This window comes from Bombus impatiens, unplaced genomic scaffold (genome assembly GCF_000188095.3).
Source record: "Bombus impatiens unplaced genomic scaffold, BIMP_2.2 scf_0624, whole genome shotgun sequence".
Lineage (NCBI taxonomy): Eukaryota > Metazoa > Arthropoda > Insecta > Hymenoptera > Apidae > Bombus > Bombus impatiens.
The window spans coordinates 3,310-11,816 of record NT_177043.1 but is presented as its reverse complement, the minus strand read 5'-3'; the positions used below and the strand labels follow the sequence as shown (position 1 = coordinate 11,816).

The 8,507-nt window shown below is 40.2% G+C and overlaps 1 non-coding gene across 1 annotated transcript; it reads right to left on the bottom strand.

Annotated features, from left to right (window-relative positions):
• Window positions 1-889: 889 nt before the first annotated feature.
• On the bottom strand, window positions 890-1,008 carry LOC112213343. Its single transcript, XR_002947236.1, has one exon. It is a non-coding gene; the product is annotated as a 5S ribosomal RNA (ribosomal RNA).
• Between the last annotated feature and the right edge of the window lie 7,499 nt (window positions 1,009-8,507).

Below are 8,507 nucleotides of genomic sequence, written 5' to 3'. Positions count from 1 at the left end.
TTTCCTGGCTAATCTCCAACTCAGTAGCTATGCCCTCAGTCAGCGATGGAATCTGTATTTTTTTTATATCTAGAGTCTCCCTGTTTGCCAACGTCAAAGTGTCTATGTCCTTCTTCATGGCCGTAGTCAGTTTCTTTGCAATCTCGTCCGCCAATACCTTATTGTTCATTTCAATTAAGATGTGTCCTAGTCTTTTTTGCACTAGTTGTTTCCCCTGAGCACATCCTTCGCTCCCGCGATTTCTCTGCGTAAGTCTATCCTGTTAGAGTCCTGGTCAGCTTTAACCAGAATCGTTTCGTTCCTTCTCCTTGCTACTGTATCTCTTCTTTCCTCCCTACGGCCTTTACTTCCAGGTTCCTCCTCATCGGTCTTATCGGCTACACTACTAATCCTTCTCCTCCTGCCGACCACCGTCTATTCACCCTCGCTTTCAAACTTTTGTCCGTTCCTACTACATGCCTTTTTTTATATATTTTACGAGAAAGAAATCCGCACGGACGCCAGGCCGCTTCTGGGGAAAGCGGCGTGGTAGTGTCGGACTCCAACCGACTGAAACATCCACGATGACCGTGCCGGTTGCGATCGAGAGAAGCCCGGGAACCGGCGTGAGCGTCGGAACCGGCGTGAGCGTCGCAACGGGGCCTCCCCCGCGCGCTTGATACCACCGCTGATGGAGCGGTGTGTGACCATTGTCACACCGCGCCTCGTTGCTGGAGCCGCCGTGCCAGGCAGCCCGGTTCCCCTACCGGAACCGAGTACTGAGGCCCCGAGGCGCTGAGGCACCAGCGTCCAAAGCCCAAATCCCACCGGGGGGCGTGGCGGACCCAGCGCGCTTTGCCAACGCCACACGGAGTTCTCAGGCGATCACCCATCCAAGCACTATGCGCTTCGCCAACGCCACACGGAGTTCTCAGGCGATCACCCATCCAAGTACTATCCGTGCCCGGCGCTGCTTAACTTTCGTGATCTGATGGGAACGAGTGCACTCAGCGCGGTTAGGGCATTGGCTAGAGACTATTGTTCTAGAACATCCGCAACGTGGAGTGGTAGGAGATCCTTTCATGATAAGCATACAGGGCGCTTGATTTATTAATTTCTTTAGTCTTTCTTCGAGTTTTCTTTAGGTTTACATGTATCAAACGAAATAGAATCTTTATTGGTCAATAATTGTCGCTTAATTTTCTCCGTTATAGCTGCAGGATTAGGATTCTATCGACTATGGTGTTATTTCTTGTGAGAACAACTGTTGGTACTGCGCTGATACCAGCTTTCAAGGATACATTAGGTATTTTTTCAGCTTCAATCTTGGCGAACCTAACCCCCTGATACTCGGCTAGTTTGCTCATTTCTTCGATCACATCATTTATTTGCGAACACTGATCGGCCCAGGATGCGTAGAAATGAATGACAGAAAGATCTTGTGACCTAACACGACAAACGAACATGACTTTGAAGATCACCGACTTAACAATTTCCCTAGTTTATCACAGAATTACATCGATAAAAAATTATGAATTGTGAACTTTTTCACATCGAACGAAAATAATATAAAGTCGTAGTTATCTTTCGTTATATTGCAATATTTAATCTATTTCATCATAAAAGTAAAAATAGAAAATATGTTCTTTTGCTACTTTGAACAATATTTCGAGTCAAATTGAATTGAGATTAACTGAATCTTTTATACAATAATATGTTAAACAATAAGTCATATTGTTTCTAGAAACTGAATTACTTATTATTTAGAATTACTCACTTGACGTAATTCTTGTATTCTTGTTCAGAATTAAGATTAGTGATAGACATCCTGTCACTTTACTTTGTGTAATTGATAAACACGCGATAATATTACCAAGAAATATTTTGCAAATTCGTTCATTCACTACGACAGCTTCTACGCAACTTTTAACATCGCTCTTATAAACGTTTTATATTCACAAATGCGAAACTACCGCGGCTGTGCAGTAGTTCGCCAATCCCCTACATTCTATAGTTCTACTACACATGGTATTCTACAACAAACTTCATTAAATTATTTTAATAATTTGTGAACAATACTAATTTGTGGCTTAATTATCGTTACTGTTTCTCTGTTATTTGACAAATAAAATATGCCGGAGATGAAAGAACTTCGGGATTTCCCATCCGAAATGTTGGGAAAAACCCCAATACTCTAGTCCAGACTTTTACTATAGCTACACTTAAGTAATAAAAATAAGAAATATTTCTAATATTCCAATCTGGGCTTTATGACGATGGGTTCGGGCTCGAAGTGACATAGCGGGTCACTAAACGTAGCCACGGTCACGGGAGGGACGTGTACCCGACAGAGGTATGAAATGATTATATGGCTCTCCTTAAAAACAAAGATTGACCCGAGAAATGGGGACAGGAATAAGGGCAGTTTCATTTGGATTAAGTGTGAGTTAGTTAGTTAGGTAGTCGTTGGATGAATTGCTGATTGAGTTATCCGAATTGTGTATTACGTTGGTATTCGTCATCCCGTGGATCGTGGATTCGTTATCGAACCTGAATTCGTTGTCACCATCATCTCGACCATCCTATCGCCGTTATTCATAGCCTCTTGTAGTGCCCACATTTGTACAGATAAATATTAGCTACATTCGCGACGGTAAAGTAAGTAAAGGTTCTTCGAACGCCCCAAAATGCCAACCTGACTCCGACAAATAAATTGAAATGTTAAGGAAATTATATGTATGTACACTAATTTTTGTTTGAATCTTCAATAAGAAAATCACATATTATTTAAATTTAAACAATTTAGAAAACATTTAATCCAATGTAAAAGATATAACATTTTTTTAATGAAAATGGAACGAAAAGACAAATGTATTACACATTGTGAACTTGACTTTAAGTCACTAATTCTCAACCGAAAGATAACGTAAACAAGAATTTATTCTATAATTTATTCCGCGGTCATATAAGATCTCGACACTCATATACCGAAGCCTAAGGAAAATCTGGAAATTGAGTCTCGACTAGTTATAAAAAATCAATGTGGAAAACAAGAAGAAGATCTGTGCATGCGTGACATGCGATGAATGCCTTAAATGGAAACAAAGACGTTCTACTTATCTCTGTCAGTCTCGCAAGAACGCGGACTTTGTTGATCTTTCAATGTTGATTTTTCACGGCTAGATACGACTCAGTTTTCGGGCGGTTTTCCCTAATGAGTGTGCAGATCTGTTTATATAATCATGGTTATGAGTCGGAAGAGTGACATAAAATCTCAAATTCTAGGGGAAACCAGAATTCAATTCATAGTTTGTGACACATATAAAATGGAAAGCTATTTTACCAAACATTAATTCTCCAATGAATATATCTCTCTAAGATGTTAACTGTAATAACCTGTAGAGAAGCTATGCAGCGATATTGAAGAATGTACTATGATAAATTTTTTTTTATTTAATATTTCACATTCACAATTTGTCCAATTTGGACATGTGGTAGAATTTTTTGGCTGTTTGATTATCATGTGGGTGGCTATCCCCAGCGGGGTACCATCTTCGTGTTTGTTAGGTTATATCCTTTGTGAGATCTGTTGGGTGTTTCCTTTTCAGTCTTCTTTCTATGCTTGATGTGTCGTCCGTTTCCGCTGCCAGCCTGTTTGGGTGCGTTGCTATTTTTTCTCCGTACCTTCTTGCACTTTTGTTAATCTCCTCCTTGACCGTTGATATTCCCAGGTCTTTCCGTATGTCCTCGTTCGCATTTTTCGGGGTTTGCTTTGATTTGTTTTGCTTGAAGCCACTTTTCTATTTTTGTGATATGTTCTTGTAGTAATGTAACTGCTGTTGCAGAGTTAGTGTGCCTGACTAGTACAGCTGTGTCATCCGCGAATGTCAGTATTTTGCTATTGGTAGTTGTTGGTATGTTGGCCGTGTATAATGTGTATAGAATTGGTCCTAGGACGCTTCCTTGCCGAACTTCGGCCTGTGTGTTTTTGATTTTTACTATAAAGCTTCTGCTGCTTAGGTATGATTTGATTAGTTGGTATATCTGCCCCAGGAACTGTTTCCTGATTGATTGTAGTAGGCTAGTGTGGTTTATTTTAAGGAATGCTTTTTCGATGTCCATAAAGAGTGCCGCGCAGTATTGTTTTGTTTCCAGCGCCTGTAGGATTTCATTGACGAGTCTGTGCGTTTGTTCTATTGTGGAGTGTTTGTTTCTGAATCCGAATTGGTGATCCGGTGTTAGATGGTTCTTCTCTATTATGGGTTTTATCCGGTCGTAGATTATTTTCTCTAGCATCTTAGAGAACAGCGGAAGTAGTGGGATTGGTCGGTAAGATTTGGTTTCGTGTGGGTCATAGGACTTGGTTTCGTGTGGGTGCTTGCCTGGTTTGGGTATCATTATGATTTGTGCCAGTTTCCAAGCTTTTGGAAAGTATCGTATTCTTAGTATTGCGTTTACTATTATTGTGATTTGTCTTATCGCTTTTGGTGGAAGGTTTTTCAAGATTTTGCCGTTAGTTAGGTCGATTCCCGGTGCTTTATTGTTTTTTGTTCTCTCAATTATGTTTCTGATTTCTTGTGCTGTTGCTTTGGGTATGGTGTAGTGATTGTCAGTTGGTGTACTAGTGGTTAGCGCATCCTCGTCCGTATGACTATTGTGGTTGCTGTTGTTGATGTTATGTGGGGTAAATGTATTGCATAGGTGGTTGGAAAATTCTTCAGCTTGCTCTTCGTTGCTTCTTGCCCATGTGTTGTCTGCTCTTCTGATGGCTGGTACCATGTTTGTTGTCTTCTTTATTTTTTTTTTTTTGTGGCTGTCCATAGGGAGTAGTTGTAGTTCTCGTGAGCAGATAGTGAATCGATGAACTTTGTGAACTCGTTGTTGTTGTGCTCTTTTATTTTGTTTCTTATTCCTTTTGTGAGTTTGTTTAGGTGTTTTTTGTTTTCTTTTGTTCTGTGTTTTTGCCATTTTGCTTTCGCTTTTCTTTTTTCTCTAATTTTTTGGAGGATGTCTAGTGGAACTGTTTTTGTTTGTCCGTTGGTTGTTTCAGGTATAGTGGTTGCCCTTGCTGCTTCTTGGATAGTTTCTGTGAGTGTTGCTACTGCTTGATCGACGTGTTCAGGTGTTTTCAGTGGGATGTTGCAGCCGATTATGCTCTCTATCGTTTCTTTGAATATTTGCCATTTGGTGGTTTTATTGCATAGCTTCTCTGTGCTGCTGTAAAGTATTGGTTTGTTTCTGTATATAATTATTATGGGCGTATGGTCGGAGCTAAGCTCGAGGCTGGGTGCTATGTTTAGTTTATTTGCGTTTAGTCCCTTTCTAACTGCAAAGTCTAGCAGGTCAGGTATCTTGCTCAGGTCTGTCGGCCAGTATGTCGGTCTTCCTGTGGATAATATATTGAGGTTATTATTTCTGATGTATTTTTCCAAGGTTCTGCCTCGAGGTGTGGTGATTCTTGATCCCCATAGTGAGTGCTTTGAGTTATAGTCTCCCGCTGCAATATACTTGTCACCTGAGTGTCGGAAGTAGTCTTCCCACATTTGCGTTGTGATTTTGTGTCGCGGCGGTACGTATACTGCTGACAACTGCAGTTGGTTGCTGTTAGTCTGTACGGTAACGGTGGTTGCTTGTATATGTTCCTTACTGACTTGGCTGTGTAGGTGATGTTTAATGTCGTTTTTTATTACTACTGCCGTCGCTCCGTGTGCTTTCCCTGAGGGATGCTTGGTGTCGTATATATATTTTTATGTAGCTTTTTATTGTAAGGTGTGTTTCCTATTTTAAGCGTGTCTATTTTTAGTTTTTGCTCATCATGTTAGTAAGTAATTGTAACATGACTGTTATCTGCTGTGTTTGCTGTCTGAGGAATTCGTTTTGGTCGCTTATCATTTTTGTGAGTATTTCAGTGTTTTTTATGGGATGTTTTATTAACTCTTTGATTTCTGTAGCGTCGTTGCTGTCGTTATTCTGTTCTTGATTGTCTGGGGGTGACGACCGGTTGACTACTTGCGCGTAACTTCGGTTTCTAGCGGTGTTCGTGTTAGTGTGGTTATTGTTCCTTGCGTGCTGTGTTTTTGGTGTTGGCGTAGGTTCTATGTTGTCCTGTTACGCGTGGAGATTGTTGTGTGTCCTGTAACGAAGCGGCGGAAATGTTTGCCTTGGAGTTGTTTTCTTACTAGACAGCCTTTGTAACTCGCTGGGTGATTTCCACCGCAATTGTAACATTTCACGTCGTTTATTTTTCGCGTTTGTGAGCAGTTCGCTGTTAGGTGCTTTTCTGCGCATTTGACACACGCCGGGTTCCTGTTGCAATAATTTTTAGTGTGTCCATATTGTTGACACCTCATGCATTGTGGTATGTCTTTTTTATTGCCTGGGTGGCTCGACTGTGATTAGTGTGTTTAAGATTTTTTTAATATCGAAAATTTCCTTGTTGTTATTTTTAGGTTCTAATTCTATTAGGAATAGCGGTAGTGGTTGTTTCGTATCGTACCTTGTAATATTGTTTATAGTTCTTGTTTGGTGGCCCATCTTTGCTAATTCGTCACTTAGTTTTTTTGTGTTAATTTTTGGATGCAGTCCTCTTATAACTACTTTGCAGCTCCTTTCCGTTTTGAGCTGGCACGTGTGGTATATAGCATTTTTCCCCCTTAATTCTTTTATAATTTTTCTGTAATTTTCTGGTGTGTTTGATTGGATTTTTATTTGTTCTAGTTTTGTTTGTTTTAGTGTGTGACTATCCTTTCCAACAATATTGTTAAGTTGGTCAATAAGCGGGTCTATTATTTGCGGCTCAACAAATATTGGTGGTGGTTTTGTGATGTGTGTTGATTGGGTTGTGGTGTTGCTGTTGGGTCGTCGTCTGATTCTTCTGTTAGCGAGCTGAAGGAGTTTCTTAGCGGTAATTCTTGCAGCCATCGCTGCTTTTCCATATCCAGGTTGGCTGTTATTTTTCTTTTTTTGTTATAGTTGGCTACTTTCCAGCTTTCGTCCTGTTGAGTTGTTGCTTTGTTGTTTTCCATGTCAACTTCTATTGTGGCTGAGGAGTCCTGTCCTTGGTTTGTTGGTTGACTTGTTTTTAATGTATCTGTTGTTTTGTGTATGTAATATTAATCTTGTTTGTTTATAATTCTTATCGGTGGAATATTTTCCACTAGCTTTGCTAATCTTCTTGATATAGGACACGGGTTTCCACCGTTTGGCTATAGGCGTAACTGTTCGTAGTTTTCTCTTCCCCACTTGCCACACTTTCTCCGGAGCACTGTTTGACACGCCGGTTTAGCTCGGCTGCTCGGGCAGAAATGCATATGTTACTTGTATTTGCCTTTGGGTGTAAACCTCTGATTACTGCTTTGTAGCTTTTATCAATTTTGAGTTGGTAAGTATGATACCCAGCGTTTTTTCTTTTAGTGCTTTTGTCACTTTCCTAAAAATTTCTGGGGTATTAGTTTGTACTTTTACCTGATCCAATTTAGGTTGTTTAATGGCGTAATTTTCTTTTCCTGCCGTGCTGTTTAGCAGTTCAATGGGGGGGGGCGGGTCTATTATTTTGGTATCTATGTAGATTGGTGTCTGAATCCATCTCTTCTGGGAGTGAGCTGAAGGAGTTTTGTAGAGGAATTTCCTATAGCCCTCCCAGCATTTGTGTTTGAAGTTATTTTTCGTTTTTTGCTTCCAGCTTTCGTTCTGATGTGGTAGATCATTGTTGATACTATTCTTTTCGTCATTATTTTGTGTAATTTCCATTTCTATTTCATTAATAACTGAGCAATCCTGAACTTCGCTGGTTGGTTTATTTGGGGTTTTTTTTATCAACAGCTCTGTTTATAGAATATGTTTCGCCTTTATTTAGAATTTTTATTGGTGGTATTTTTTGCATGTTTTCCATCATTTAGCGATTGGTTCTATTATAAGCCACTTTGTTTTCCTACTTGTCGCACTTACGGAAGCACTGATTCACACGACCGTATAGCTCGACTGCTCGGGCAGAACTCGTATTACGATAAATTGTAGTATAACTTGACTTTTACTTGGTCAAGCAGTACAGTAATGTTTCGTCAATTGTTCAAGTGAATGGGAATCTTACATGTGCAATTATGGAAAGAAATAGTTTTCTAAGAAATCCCAAGTGTTTTCCCTATATTTAGATAGTAAAAATTCGCTCCACAAAAGGAATTTAAAAAACTAATAAGTATAACGACGGCCACTTAAAGGAACAAGAAGCCAGTTAATTTGTCATTAGATATTACCGATTTTCGTTCATTAACTCTCGAAATATCGTAAGGGAGGAATTCTGCAAACTGAGAACCACTGGCATTAGATCGTATCGGCTAAAACAGGTGCACTAGAAGAAAGTGGCCAATCGGAATGACTAGCATACGGATGTATGAGATAGTCGTCAATGGACGTCAGTAGAACGGGGTGGGGCAGACTCAAGAGTCAAGACTCAAGATTCAAGACACCTCGCCCACAAAAACCAAATGCCATATGCAGATGCGACTGGGCGGTGAACACGCGCGACGCTT